Raw genomic sequence first — 14,536 nt, forward strand, 5'->3', positions numbered from 1 at the left:
AGCTCCGGGTCCCCACCTCGGGAATGCAGCCTGCTCTGAAGAGCTGCACCTGAGCACGTACACTCAGAGGCTCACTCCCTGCCCAAACCCTTCATTCGATTTGTCTCCTTAGCATGCTAGCTTGGGAGTTATTTCTCGTTTAAATAAAATGTGAAATCAGAACTAATGATGGGACTAATGTTAGGAAAATGTCTTTTTGGACCAGGGCACACAAATGAGGGTTTCCCACTGTCTGGAATTGAGGAAGCTGGGATCCACACGATCCTGAATGGGTGGAGTGTCGTTTTCCTCCAGCAGTGAAGAGGGCGTCACTCATCCAGTCACCACGCAGGTTCTGAGCACGTGCACGATCTGGGTCGGGCTCTGGGGTGGGGAGATGCCCACGTGGCGGGAGGGCCTTTCTTGCCAGCCATCTGCGGTCACAGTGGCAGGGGGTGGTCCTGTCCGGGAAGCCCGGCGCTCCTTGCTGTCTGGAGGAGCCTCCTGGGATGGAGAAGCCCTGTGCTCCCCCGGCCCTCACCCCTCAGCGTGTCATGACAGGGAGGTGCAGAGGTGGGGAAATCAGTCAGCCATCCTCAGTGAGTCAGGCCTTTGGCAGGCAGCCCCCAGCCCCGGAGCACCTCTGACTCAGCCTGCTGACTGATGGACAGGGGACAGACAGACAAGAGGCAGTGAAAGTGCCGGGAAAGGGCGGCACCAAGGGCAGCCTCCTGACACAGGTCACCCTCCAGGCCCGGCCCCCTGGGGCCCTCAGGTCCCTCCTCACTCGCTCCTTCCCCTCACACCCCTCCTCAGTCTGAGAGGCTGAGCGTTTGAGGGAAACCTGAGGGACAGAGAAGGGCACCCCCTTTCCACACACCGGCAACAGACTGGTGGTCCCCCAACTCCAGGCCAGACATCAGCCTGCCCTTCAGCGGACAGGACACTCCAGGGAGGGTGGGGCTGATGCTGAGGGCTGAGGAAAGATCACTTCCTGGCTCTCAGCTCGCCCACACCCTGCCATGGGCCCCACCCCACAGGCAGCTCTCTCTAAGTGCTGCTCACTGCCAGCGTGGGGCCAGCCCTGACCCCCAGGTCGTTTTCTTAAGCATGCGTGCCTCACCGGCTTCTCCCACCCTGTATTAACGCTCCGGGTTCAGCCCCTCAGGACACACCTCATGCTGTTTCTCCAGTGTTAGCCCACACATGCCCTGACTCTTCTCTGCGTTCACATCGCTCTTCCCAGCCTCCCAGGCGCAGAGCCCAGCCTGCCACTCCGAGGAGCCCCCTGGGTCATCCCCAGCCCCAGAGCCCTCAGAGCCCCTTAAAGACCAGAGAAGGGTCTGCATGGAGCTCTTCTTCCCCCTGCTATCTCAGAGCCCTCGAGGGGCTTACTTGCCCCTTTGTTTAGCCCCTTCTCTGCCGCCATACAGAAGGGAAGGGAGGAGCCATGCCTGACGGCTTTGCACCAACCTGGAGCTTCTGCAGCAGCGCCCCAGGCCCGTGGGCAGCCATCCCAAAGTGGAGTCCGCGCTGAGCCAGGCGAAGCTCCTGCTAGCTGCACAAGGGCCCAGCCTGCTCCCCCATCTCCAGGAGAAAGCCATAGAAACCGCCTCTCTCTGAAGACTCCAACTTTCCAACAGTGAGAACCTAAACAAAGCGCCCAGCACTCCAAGCCTCAGTTTCCCCTTCTGAAAAAAAGAGAGAATGGGGCCTGGGACACAGAAGGAGCTGAGTAAGGATGGTCTCTGCTTGTTTTACTCTTGCCGGCAGAAGCGCAGAGCACCAACTCCTCACCTCTCTCTAGATTTGGGGGCCCCTGAAAAGTTCTGGAGGTTATGACCTCTCTCCTCTAAGAAGGCAACCACACAAACATTGCACAGTGCTCAGGCAGAGGGGCATCTGCAGCCTTCACTGCCCCTGCGTTAGAAATCTGTTCCACAGATGCAGTCTGGGTGGGGCTCAGAGCTCAGGGCTATCTGAGGCCAGCCGTAGTGGTCACACTGGGCCCACAACAAAGCATTTGTGCTCCAGCTGGCCCATCCAGGAGCACACTCTCAGGGGCATGCAAGGCAGAAAGAAGTGCATGGGGCTCTGCTCTCCATTCTAAGCAGCACCTGGAGATGGCAGCAGCTCTCCTGGCAGAGCAAGGGGTGGCCTGTGGGATGTGCAGTGTCCCTCTCCCACCAGGCTCCTGCCACCCCACAGCATCTTGGCCCACGTGCCTCCAAGCAAGGTGGCTGTCCTCAGAAGGATGAGGTCCCACGCCCTGCTCCTCATTTCCTTTGTAGCTCTTACCTGGGACAATCTCACATTCTTTTGAATGTTAAGTTTTCTGTGTGTGAACTATACCAGACCAACGAAAATAGCACACAGAAATATATAAACGTAAAGAAAAGAAAGCCTTAATAAATCAGACCACCTCCCCCAGCGCCCAGCACACTGAGAGGCTGGGGGAAGCTCTCCAGTTCAGACCTCTAGAGCATGGGCACTAATGGTTGCATTAGATTTGGTTTTTAGCTCTGGGTCCTGATGCAGAAAAGATACCTGTGCGTCTGCCCAGATTAGCGACAAAGGAGACTGCACAGAGAGCCAGGGATGAAGCCTCCTGAAGGGTATTTGACAATTTCTGTACTGTCGAGTGACCTGGGCAGTGAATTCCTCACAGGCAAAAGGGAGGGGGAACACACACCTTCACTGGTCTGTGAGGGCTCTTGGAATCCTTGACATATTCCTTGTGAGGACATCCTGCCTCGGCGGCCTTAGCACGTCCCAGCGTGGAAGTTCAAGAGGAGCAGTGCCTGGAGGTGGAGAGGCAGGGAGGTGAAAAGAGCAGTAGCTGCTTCCCAAGGAAAAGCTGTGAGGCTGTGGGAGCCGGCCCCTGGTGTCCTAGAGATGGGGGCGGGGGGGGGGGTGCGGTGGGAGGGCAGGATCTGCCTGCTTTCCAGGAGGCAGGAGGTTGGGTTAGCCTGGGTGCAGACTGGGTGTAGATTCCCCAGGAATGTGTCCCAGGTGGGGATGCTCTGACCCCTGCTTTAGAAGGTGAACTTTTCATCACGCTCGATACCCTTCATCACTGAGGAGTCCTCTGTATTGTATTCAGCCAAACTGTGAGCCCCAGGCAGGCTGTTCAGGGCTGCCCTTCAAGTGGGTTAGAAATGACTTTCACAGCCACTCACAGAAATCTGGTAAAAAAACAAAAACAAAAAAACCTGTCCCCGTTTGCCCAGGACTGAAGCATTTCCTAGGAGACAGGACTTTTTACCTGGGCAAACAGGGGTGGGTGCTCACCTACACAGAAGCCAGGAGGACTGAGGGGATCCTACCGGAGGGCTGGGCCTTCTCCGTGTGTCCAGAGAGCTATGCCACCAAGGGTGGCAGGAGCAACCCCTCCAGTGGCGCTGATTTGCTCAGCCGCTGCTCAGCAATGCAGAGGAGAGTGTGTCCTGTGCCAAATGTCCTCGGAAGCCAGGAGGAATCAGTTAAGCTGGTGCCCTCTACTTTAGGCACAGGACCTGCTTGCTTATCTCCACTTCTGGGCCTTTCTGTACTTAGCAAAGATTAGTTCAGACCTCTCTCCCCACTATGCCAATCTTCCCAGGACCACCTGCCTGGAATCAGAGTACCCAGGTGCCTGCGGACAGGGCCAGGCTTCTGGCCATTCCCCTCCACCCCGCCCCTCCACCAGCCACCTGCTTGGAACTGCCCTGAATGGTGACAGGAGAGGGGAGAGGTAAGCAGAAAGGAGAGTTCTGGACAGTGCTGTCTGGGCCTGCTCTTTTCTCAGCCAGCACAGTTCCTACCTATCGGCCCTGACATCATCTTGACTGGCTAAAGAGTATACATTTGCAGTATACATTACAAATTAGAAATTTGTAATGCTTTTTAGAACCAACTCCTGCATTAACGAGGGCATTGAGGTAGTGAGTTATTCATGAGTTATGATGTGAATAATGAAATTATTCATAAGTTATGATGCTTATGGCAGACAAAAGGGTATGGGTTATGTCTCAAGACCATGGGGCAAGCTTGGCATCTGCTGGCCTGAACTTGGGGAGGGTTGCCAAGTGACTGGTCTCATGGAGGGGGTTGATATATCTTCCAATCTCCATGAAGGGCAGAAATGGTGAGGATGTTCAGACTTGAGGATGATTTTTCAGGCTTGCTACCACCTCCAAAAGGCTCTTTCTGTCCCTAATAGAAATCATTTGGTCACATCTGACTGAGTTTCACCCTCTTTTTCCCCATTTACTTTTCACACTAGTAGAAGACTAGTGGGGAATTTCCAGTTCTGGTTGTTTTTAGAGAAGAATGGGAGCAAATAGGTCAGCTAGCTTCCTCTGCTCTTGAGAAATAGGTTTTTAAAAAAAACCCTCAGTATCTCCCATCCACACTGGATTTATAAGTGACAAGCCCTGGGGTTCCCAGGGGCATACATTCTGCCTACCCTCTAACCTGGGACCTGGACTCCTGTTCCTGTGTATCTTGCAGGCATGCTAAGTCACTTCAGTGTTCGACTCTTTGTGACGCTATGGACTATAACCGGCCAGGCTCCTCTGTCCATGGGATTCTCCAGGCAAGAACACTGGAGTGGGTTGCCACGCCCTCCTCCAGGGGATCTTCCAGACCCAGGGATCGAACCTGAGTCTTGTATGTCTCCTGCACTGGCAAGCAGGCTCTTTACCACTAGAGCCACCTAACACCTCGGTATTCAGAGACACTGATGTGAACCTCAATCCTGCTTTAATGTTTAAAACACACACACACAGAATCACACAAAGCCCTTGGCACATGGTAGGCTTAATTTTGAAAGAGGAAGATCTGACATCATAATAACTCAAATAATTTCACATGCAGCAGCAGCAGCTTCATCTTAGAGCTTCTCTACCTTTAAAATGTCATTTCCCACTCCCAGCCCACTTGCTGTCTTTTTTTTTTCCTCCACTCACTGTCTTGCTAGCTCCTTCCCCTTCCTCTGGAATAATGTTAGTTTCCATCTGTCTCTTTCCCCTATTCCACCCCATCTAGACCTTGGACGGCCAAGATGTACTTATCCTCACATTGATACACAAATTTAGTGTAAGACCTATCAAAATCCCAGCAAGAATTTTTGTAGATATATAGAAAAAATTAATCTACATTTTGTATAGAAAGGCAAAAGAATCAGAATAACTAAAACAATGTGGAAAAAGAAGAATGTAGAAGAAATAAATTTACCCAAGTTTAAGACTTTATAGCTACAAAGACTCTTTGCGACCCCATGGACTGTAGCTTACTAGGCTCCTCTGTCCATGGGATTTCCCAGGCAAGAATACTGGACTGGGAAATACATTTCCTTTTCCAGGGGATCTTCCTGACTCAGGGATAGAACCCAGGTCTCCTGCTTGGTAGGCAGATTCTTTTTACCTCTGAACCACCTAGAAAAACCAAGTAGACCAAAACAACTCTGAAATTTAAATTTTCAGTGAAGTTACAACTCACAAAAGCAAGATAAGACCTTTGCGCTAAACAGAGCATCTAAGTACTGAAATTGAAAATTTGTATAAAACCCAGAGTCTCCTAACATGATAGCCAAAACATACAAGATAGAATAAAAAACCACCCAGCATACCAAGAGTCAGGGGAATTACAATTTGAACAAGGAAAGACAATCAACTGATGTCCAAATAAGATAAGTTATCTGGCAAGAATTTTACTTCAACAGGCAATTTTAAATTGTCTTGAAACAAATGAAAAAAATTTAAAAATTCTGCGAATAGACACTATCAAAAAGAAGCAAATAGAAATCACAGAACTGAAAAATAATAATTAAAAAGAAAATCTCACTGGATAAGCTAAATAGTAGAATGGAGTTGAGAGAGAAAAGAATCAGTGAGCCTGAGGACATAAGAATAGAATCTATCCAGTCCAAACAACATATAGGAAAAGTACTAAAAAAATAATAAATGGAGCTTCTCCTATGTGAAGATGACAAAAAAGACCCAGTATTCAGATAATTGCCATCCAAGAAGCAAAAGAGGAGGGAAGTGATGAAAAAGTCCTCAAAGAAATAAGCTGAAACCCTAAATTTGGCAAAAGACATAGCCCACAGATCAAAAAAGCTGAATGAACACCAAAGGATAAATTCAAAAGAGATCCTTGCCAAGATACATAATTAAATTTATGAAAACTAAAGAAAAGGGGAGGATCTTGAAACTGTCAAATAGAAATGACACATTAACTGTAGAGGAACACCAAGTTGAAAAACTAATTTCTCACCTGAAACCACTGAGACTAGAAGGAGGTGGCGTAATATTTGTCAAATGCAAAAAACATCTGTCAGTTGCGGATCCTCCACTGGGTAAAACCGTCTTTCGGGAATAAAGGAGATATATGCCTTTTCATATGACTTAAAATGGGAAAAGGAAGTTCTTCAAATGGAAAGGAAAGGCTATAAGGAAGAATCTTGGAACATCAGGAAGGAAAATAAAACAATAGAACAAAGTAAATCTGGGAATATACAATAAACTATTCTCTCCTTGTAAGCTTTCTAAACTATGTTTTATTACTGAAACAAAACATATAACACCATCTGAAACTCAAGGTAATAATATTTAAAAGTGAACTAGGTGAAAGGACTTAAATAGATTTAAGGTCTCTATGCTTCACTCAAACTGCTGAAATGTTGATACCAGCAGACCTTATAGGTGACATATATATTAAAATACCCAGTGCAACCACCAAGAAATGCAAACCATAAAGTTCAGTTCAGTTCAGTTCATTTCAGTCGCTCAGTCGCGTCCAACTTTTTGAGACCCCATGAATCGCAGCACGCCAGGCCTCCCCGTCCACCACCAACTCCCAGAGTTCACTCAGATTCATGTCCATCGAGTCAGTGATGCCATCCAGCCATCTCATCCTCTGTCGTCCCCTTCTCACCCTGCCCCCAATCCCTCCCAGCATAAAGAAATACAGTCAAAAACACTATAGATAAATTGAGATGAGAGACCTCTCTGAGGTCTCTTTTATATGGGTCTCTCCCTGATAGCTCAGTTGGTAAAGAATCCACCTGCAATTCAGGAGACCCTGGTTCAACTGCTGGGTTGGGAAGATCTGCTGGAGAAGGGATAGGCTAACCACTCCAGTATTCTTGGGCTTCTCTTGTGGCTCAGCTGGTAAAGAATCTGGCTGCAATGCAGGAGACCTGGGTTTGATCCCCTGGAGGAGGGAAAGGCTACCCACTGGCCTGGAGAATTCCATGGACTGTATAGTCCATGGGGTCACAAAGAGTTGGACACGACTGAATGACTTTCACTTTCTCATCTCTTCTATTAACCCCCAGAAGAACTGGCATTGAAGGTCAGTGGGCTTACTTTCAGCTTCCCAGGTAGCATTAGTGGTAAAGAACCCACCTGCAAATGCAGGAGACATAAGAGACGTGGGTTCAATTCCTGGGTCGGGAAGATCCCCTGGAGGAGAGCACAGCAACCTACTCCAGTAATCTTGCCTGAAGAATCTCTTGGACAGAGGATCCTGGTGGGTTATAGTCCATAGGGTTGCACAGAGTCAGACACAACTGAAGCGACTTAGCATGCATGCGTGCAAAGGGCTTACTTTCAGACGAGCCAGAGTATGCTGGGAAATAGAGACTCCTCTCTTGAGGAGCACACAGAAAGTCTTACAAGCTCTAGGACCCAGGTTGGAAGAGGTAATTTGAAAGGCGCCTTGGCCAGACTCACCTGCTGATCTCAGCCCTTCAGAAAGGCAAGAGGCAACTGGAGCTCACCTGGGGACACAGACGCTGGCAACAACCGTTTTGGGGAGCTCATTCTGCCACGGACACTGGTGTTGGCAAGCACCATTTTGGAATCCTTTCTCTGGCTTATTAACACCAGAACCTGACTCCTCCCAGCAGCCTTTTGGCACCAGCACTGAGACACCCCAGGCCAAGCAATCAGCCAGGAAGAGACACAGCTCCACCCACCAGCAGGCTGGCTGCCTTAGGACCTTCGGAGCCCCCAGCTGCCCCAGGATCACACCGCCCACAAGTGCGCTGGCTGGCCTCGGGAGCTTGCCTTGTCCACTGCAAGGCTCAGAACTCAGCTCCAAACACCAGTGCCTCAGCACACGTCCCTAGGCCTCTAAGGCCCTACAGCCAGATACCCTGAGATCAGTCTCCCTCTAACAGTAGGTAGGCACCACCCCCAGGACCCACAGGGACCTGCAACCATAGATTCATAGGTTCAGTTTCATCCACCAATGGGCCAGCAGTAGCTGCAGTATCTAGCCTCACCCACCAGTAGGCAGGCACCAGCATGGGGAATCCTCCAGGCCCCAGCCTCAGAACCAAAGCAAGCTCTGCAGGTGGCCATATCAGGACCCAGCCCACCCATCAGCAGGCCAGCTCCAACCCTGAGACCACCTGGGCCACAGCACTGGCCACCAGGTCAACCATGGTCCTGCAGCCAGAGACTCAAGAACCAGGTGCTGCCCACCAGTGAGCCAGAACTAGCCCTGGGAACACTGAGCTCTAACCCTACCCACCAGCAAGCTCTGAGACACCTCAGGATCCAGACCCAATCTCCAACCGGGCAAGGCCAGCTTTAGGGCACCCTGGATCCCACAGCCAGCGGGGTCAGGAAACAGCCCAAGCCACCAACCAGCCAAGACTAAATCCAGGATCGCCGACCCTGCAACCACGGGCAGAACCAGGCTCAACCAATCCGCTTACTGTCACTAGCCCCGAGACCTGCTGGGGCTCTGAAGTCACCTGCCTGGTGACACAGTCCTACCAACCAGAAGCCAGCAGCCTCCACTCAGGGCACGGCCTGGCAACCAACCAGACGAGGGCCAGCCTCATCTCCCAGGTTACCCACAGCAGTCAGTCCACCACAACAGAAGGACCCACAACGGAAGCCCATGTAAGGGTCACCATATAACTCTGGTGACCAGAAAGGAGTGTGCTATCGGGACACATAGGGTGTCTCTTATAAAAAGCTACAACTCCAAGGTTGGAAAACACAACCAACCTAACAACACATAGAAATAAAAGCACCAAATGAGGCAAAATGTGGCAACAGAGGAATACGTTCCAAACGAAGGAACAAGATAAAACCCCAGAAGAACTGGGGTTCTCCTACACTCTTGGTGGGAGCGTAAACTGGTGCACCCACTATAGAGAACAATATGAAGGTTTCTTAGAAAACTAAAAATAGTTACCATGCTGCTGCTGCTAAGTCGCTTCGGTCGTGTCCGACTCTGTGCAACCCCATAGACGGCAGCCCACCAGGCTCCGCCGTCGCTGGGATTCTCCAAGCAAGAACACTGGAGTGGGTTGCCATTTCCTTCTCCAATGCATGAAAGTGAAAAGTGAAAGTGAAGTCGCTCAGTCATGTCCAATATGATCCAGCAATCCCAATCTGGAGAAAATTCTAATTTGAAAAGAGACATGCACCCCAATGTTAATACCAGCACTATTCACAACAACAAAGACATAGAAGCAACCTAATGACCACTGAAAAATGAATGGATAAAGAAAATATGGTGTGTGTATATATGTCTATATACGTATGTATATATACACACATATACGTATACATAGAGGGAGTTGCTGGTAGCTCAGCTATTAAGAATCTGCCTGCAATGCAGGAGACCCCGGTTGGATCCCTGGGTTGGGAAGATCCCCTGGAGGAGGTCATGGCAACCCACTCCAGCATTCTTGCCTGGAGAATCCCGATGGACAGAGGAGCCTGGTGGGCTATAGTCCATGGGGTCTCAAAGAGTCAGACATGACTGAGCAACTAAGCACAGCACAGCATAGCACATATATACATACAATGGAAGACATTCATGTTACTGAATAAAATAATGCCATTTTCAGTAACATGAATGGACCCAGAGATTATCATATTAAGTGAAATCAGTCAGACAGAGAAAGCCAAATATCATATGATGTCACTTATATAGTGAATCTAAGATTTGATATAAATGAACTTATTCACAAAACAGTAACAGACTCACAGACATAGAAAACAAACCAAAGCAAAGGGGAAAGACGGGGAGAGGGATAAACCAGGAGTGGGATTGGCAGCCACAAACTGCTGTATATAAAATAGATGATAAACAAGATCCTACTGTATAGCACAGGGAAATATATTCAATATCTTATAATAAACTATAACAGAAAAAATATTAAAAAGAATATATATAGATATATGTCTGAATCCGTTTACCAGTTTGCTGTATACCAGAAATTAACACATTAAAAATAAACTATACTTTCATAAAAGAAGATAAAACCTGAGAAGAAAAACTAAGTGGAGATAAGCTATGTGAAGGATAGAGTTCAAGGTACTGATCATAAAGATATTTAAAGAACTTAAAGATATATTTAAACGTATATTGAGATACTTAAAGATATATCGAGAGAAGATTGGATAACAGTGAGAATTTACGAATTTTAACAAGGAGTTACATAGTTTAAAGAAGAACCAAACAAAGATGAAGTATACAATTACAGTTGACTAGAAATACAAATATACTAGTATACAAATACAATTACAATTGACTAGAAGTCAAGTGCAGGTTAGATGATACAGAGGAACAAATCAGCACCCTGGAAGACAGAATACTGGAAATCTCTGACTGAACAGAAAAAAATTTAATGAAAAGAAATGAAAACAATGTAAAAGACTTCTAGGACAACATCTACCCTACTAACATTAACATTATAGGGGGAGAAGGGTAAGAGAGAGCGAAAGAACAGAGAACATTTTGAGGAAATAATAGTTGAAAACATCCCTAAACTGGGAAAGGAAATAGACATCCATGTCCAAGAAGTATCAAGATTACCAAACAGAATCAACCCAAAGAAGACCACACCAAGACACACTGTAATTAACAGAGCAAGAATTAAAGATAAATTGTGGCTGTTCAGGCGCTCAGTGGTGTCTGACTCTTTGTGACCCCATGGCCTGCAGCACACCAGGCTTCCCCGTCCTTCACCATCTCCCAGAGTTCACTCAAATTCATTCATTCATCCTCTCTCATCCCCTTTTCCTCCTGCCTTCAATCTTTCAGCATCGGGGGTTTTTCCAGAGTTGGCTCTTCATCACAGGCCAAAGGATTAGAGCTTCAGCTTCAGCATCAGTCCTTCCAATGAATATTCAGTGTTGATTTCCTTTTTGACTGATTGATTTGATCTTGCAGTCCAGTGAAAGTGAAAGTCACTTTGTTGTGTCCAGCTCTTTGCAACTGCATGAACGATACAGTCCATGGAATTCTCCAGGCCAGAATACTGGAGTGGGTAACCATTCCCTTCTCCAGGGAATCTTCCCAACCCAGGGATCAAACCCAGGCCCCACACATTGCAGGTGGACTCTTTATCAGTGTAGCCACCAGGGAAGCCCGAAATGTTAGTCACTGTCATGTTCTACTCTTGGGACCCTATGGAGTGTAGCGCTATGGACAGGTTCCTCTGTCCATAGAATTCTCCAGGCAAGAATACTGGAGTGGGGTGCCATGCCCTTCTCCAGGGCATCTTCCCAACCCAGGGACTGAACTCCAGTCTCCCCACATTGCAGGCAGGTTCTTTACCACATGAGCCACCAGGAAAGCTCCATGCAGTCCAAGGGACTCTCAAAAGTCTTCTCCAACACCACAATTTGAAAGCATCAATTTTTCACCACTCAGCCTTCTTTATGGTCCAAATTTCACATCCCTACAAGACTACTGGAAAAACCATAGCTTTGACTATATGGACTTTTGCTGGCAAAGTAATAGCTCTGCTTTTTAATACACTGTCTAGGTTTGTCATAGCTTTTCTACCAATGAGCAAGCGTCTTTTAATTTGGTGGCTGCAGGCACCATCTGCAGTGATTTTGGAGCCCAAGAAAATAAAGTCTGTCACTGTTTCCATTGTTTCCCCATCGATTTGCCATGAAGTGATGGGACCAGATGCCATGATCTTCATATTCTGAATCTTGAGTTTTAAGCCAGCTTTTCACTCTTCTCTTTCACCCTCATCAAGAGACTCTTTAGTTCCTCTTTGTTTTCTGTCATTACAGTGGTGTCATCTGCATTTCTGAGGTTATTGATATTTCTCCCAGCAATCTTGATTCCAGCTTGTGCTTCAGTCAGCCTGGCATTTTGCATGATGTATCCTGTATATAAATTAAATACGCAGGATGACAATGTATGGTTTTGATGTACTCCTTTCCCAATTTTGAACCGGTCAGTTGTTTCATGTCTGGTTCTAACTGTTGCTTCTTGACCAGAATACAGGTTTCTCAGGAAGCAGGTAAGGTGGTCTGGTGTTCCCATCTCTTAAAGAATTTTCCAGTTTGTTGTGATCCACACAGTCAAAGGCTTTAGCACAGTCAGTGAAGCAGAAGTAAACGTTTTTCTACGATTCCCTTAATTTTTTCTATGATCCAATGGATGTTGGCAATTTGATCTCTGGCTCCTCTGCCTTTTCTAAATCCAGCTTGTATATCTGGAAGTTATCAGTTCATGTACTGTTGAAGCCTTGCTTGAAGGATTTTTAGCATTACCTTGACAGCATGAAAAATTAGTGTAATTGTGGGGTTGTTTGAACATACTTTGGCATTGCCTTTCTTTGGGATTGGAATGAAAACTGACCTTTTCCAGTCCTGTGACCACTGCTGAGTTTTCCAAATTTGCTGGCATATTGAGTGCAGCACTTTAACAGCATCATCTTTTAGGATTTGAAATACCTCAGCTGGAATTCCATTACCTCCACTAGCTTTGTTTGTAGTAATGTTTCCTAAGGCTCACTTGACTTCACTGTCCAAGATGTCTGGCTCTAGGTGACTGATCACACCATTGTGGTTATTAGAATTAAGACCTTTTTTTGTACAGTTCTTCTGTGTATTCTTGCCACCTTTTCTTAATACCTTCTGATTCTGTTAGGTCCATATAATTTCTGTCCTATATTGTGCCCATCTTTGCATGAAATGCTCCCTTGGTGCCTCTAATTTTCTACTAGAGATCCCTAGTCCTTCCTATTCTATTGTTTTCCTCTATTTCTGTGTGATGTTCACTTAAGAAGGCTTTCTTATCTCTCCTTGCTTTTCTTTGGAACTCTGCATTCAGTTGGGTCTATTTTGCCCTTTGTTTTTTTGCTCTTTTGCCTTTTGCTTCTCTTCTTTTCTCAGCTATTTGTAAGACAATCATTTTGCCTTGTTGCATTTCTTTTTCTTTGGCATGATTTTGGTCACCACCTCCTGTACAATGTTACAAACCTCTGTCCATAATTCTTCAGACACTCTATCAGACCTAATTCCTTGAATCTATTTGTCACTTTCACTATATAGTCATAAAGGATTTGATTTAGATATTACCATAATGGCCTAGTGGTTTTCCCTACTTTCTTCAAATTAAGTCTGAATTTTGCAATAAGGAGCTCGTGATCTGAGCCACTGTCAGTTCTGGGTCTTGTTTTTGCTGACTGTGTAGAGCTTCTCCATCTTTGGCTGCAAAGAAGATAATCAATCTAATTTCACTATTGACCATCTGGTGACGTCTACATGTAGAGTCATTTCTTGTGTTGTCGGAAGAGGGTATTTGCTATGACAAGTGAGTTCTCTCAGCAAAACTCTATTAGGCTTTGCCCTGCTTCATTTTATACTCCAAGGCCAAACTTGCCTGTTACTCCAGGTATCTTTTGACTTCCTACTTTTGCATTTCCCCTATGATGGAAAGGACATCTTTCTTGGGTGTTAATTCTAGAAGACCTTGCAGGTCTTCACAGAACTGTTCAACTTCTTTGGCATTAGTGTTTGGGGCATAGACTTGGATTACTGTGATTTTGAATGGTTTGCTTTGGAAATGAACAAAGATTGTTCTGCCATTTTTGAGATTGCACACAAGTACTGCATTTCAGACTCTTCTGTTGACTATGAGGGCTACTCCATTCCTTCTAAGGGATTCTTGTCCACAGTAGTAGTAAATATAATGATCATATGAATCGAATTTGCCCATCCCATCCATTTTAGTTCCTTAGATGTTGATGTTCACTCTTGCTATTTCCTGTTTGAACATCCAATTTACCTTGATTCATGGACCTAACATTCCAGGTTTCTATGCAGTACTGTTCTTTATAGCATCAGACTTTACTTTCACCACCAGACGCATCCACAACTGGGTGTCACGTCCACTTTGGCTCTGCCTCTTCAGTATTTCTGGAGCTATTTCTCTACTTTTTCCCAGTAGCATATTGGACAGCTACCAACCTGGGGGATTCATCTTCCAGAGTCATACCTTTTTGCCTTTTCATACTGTTCATGGGTTCTCAAGGCAAGAATACTGAAGTAGCTAACCATTCCCTTCTCCAGTGGACCACGTTTTGTCAGAACTCTCCACCATGACCTGTCTGCCTGGGGTTGCCCTACATGACATGGCTGATAAGTTTCACTGAGTTTTAAACCCCTAGCTAAAACTCAATACTCAATGGAGAAAACTGAAACTGTTTCCTCTAAGATCAGAAACAAGTCAAGGATACATACTCTGGCCACTTTAATTCAATATATTATTGGATGTCCTAGCCATAGCAGATAAT

This window comes from Ovis canadensis, chromosome 3 (assembly GCF_042477335.2).
Source record: "Ovis canadensis isolate MfBH-ARS-UI-01 breed Bighorn chromosome 3, ARS-UI_OviCan_v2, whole genome shotgun sequence".
In the NCBI taxonomy this organism is placed as follows: Eukaryota; Metazoa; Chordata; class Mammalia; order Artiodactyla; family Bovidae; genus Ovis; species Ovis canadensis.